This window comes from Dipodomys ordii, unplaced genomic scaffold (genome assembly GCF_000151885.1).
Source record: "Dipodomys ordii isolate 6190 unplaced genomic scaffold, Dord_2.0 Scaffold131, whole genome shotgun sequence".
Classification (NCBI taxonomy): Eukaryota; Metazoa; Chordata; class Mammalia; order Rodentia; family Heteromyidae; genus Dipodomys; species Dipodomys ordii.
In genome coordinates this window covers 4,239,660-4,240,782 of record NW_012267347.1, presented here as the reverse complement: position 1 = coordinate 4,240,782, position 1,123 = coordinate 4,239,660, and the positions used below count along the sequence as shown (strand labels likewise).

The window sequence follows — 1,123 nt, the reverse complement described above, 5'->3', positions numbered from 1 at the left end:
ACGGCGTCTCCGCCCGCGCGCCGCACAGACGGGGCGGGCGTGGATCGAGGCAACGCTCCGGCGCGGCGCGGTGGGTGCGCGCTCGTGAGGTTGTTTGTGTTTGAAATTCAATTGCTCCCTCTTCTGCGCGGGGCCTCTTCCTCCACCCCCCGCCCGGTCCCACTCCTGCGCCCTCCTCCCAGCCCACTCCTCCTCCTCCTCCCTCCTCCCCCCTCCTCCTCCTCCGCCCCCTCCCGCGGCGGTTTGATGCGCGCAGCTGTTGGACGCCCAGAGCCTGCCACGGCCCGGCGCCCAACCTGGAGCCGCCTGGCGGCGCGCGGCGACACAGACCCGAAGAGTCGATCGCCGAGCTCACCGAGCGGGCTTTGTGTGCCCGCTGTCGGTGGGTGCCTGCCCGCCCGGGAGGAGTTGGCGCCGGGCTGGACGGAGCGGCCTCAGCTCCTCCCCCGCCGGCTCCGCGGGGCGCCCACCCTCGCGGCCGGGTGCCGCGCCTCCCCATGCTGTGCTTTATCCCAGTCCACAAATACTCGCCGGGCACCCGGGAATCCTGGAAGCTTACAAGATGCGGGGCGGGAGGAGGGGGGCCGGGGGGGGGTGGGGAATGAGCGTAACGCATGGACGCTTCACCCTCGCTCGAACCGAGGTCCTCTCTGGGCCTCAATGTGCTTATAGTCTGTGGTGTGACTGGAGACGCCCGAGATCTGAACCCCACGTTTGGAAGTGAAGCAGAAGCTTGAATTTGATAGGAAGGGTCCGAGGGGCTTTCGCACCAAGGGGCCACATTTTAAAGTGGGGTGCTTTTAGATCTCGGGTTTTTTTGTTTGTTTGGTCTTTTTGTGTGTGTGCGCGCGCGTGTGCGTGTGTGCTGCTGCCTAGAAAAACAGTTAGGCTTCCCCTAGTAAACCTCCTAAGGTTGGACTCGGTTCTAGTGGGAAAAGACCCGAAGGCCTTTAGATGGAGGACTCTGGCGTTACCTCTTGGGGGTTTGGAGCTGGGCAGAGTCAGGGAGGGCTTCACAAAGGTCAAGACCTTGATCTAGGGTCTAAAGAATGAGTAGGATGTTGCAAGGATTCAGGGTTACTGCATTTCGGCCTAGATCACGATAGAGCTAAAACTTTATTGT

The 1,123-nt window shown here is 62.7% G+C and overlaps 1 protein-coding gene across 1 annotated transcript in view; it reads right to left on the bottom strand.

The window, feature by feature from the left end:
• Hdgf (hepatoma-derived growth factor) overlaps positions 1–76 on the bottom strand; it is an 11,177-nt gene extending 11,101 nt beyond the window's left edge. The window contains exon 1 of the mRNA XM_013030656.1: positions 57–76. The gene's annotated coding sequence lies outside the window, so the exon portion shown is untranslated. The remainder of the gene's footprint in view (positions 1–56) is intronic.
• Between the last annotated feature and the right edge of the window lie 1,047 nt (positions 77–1,123).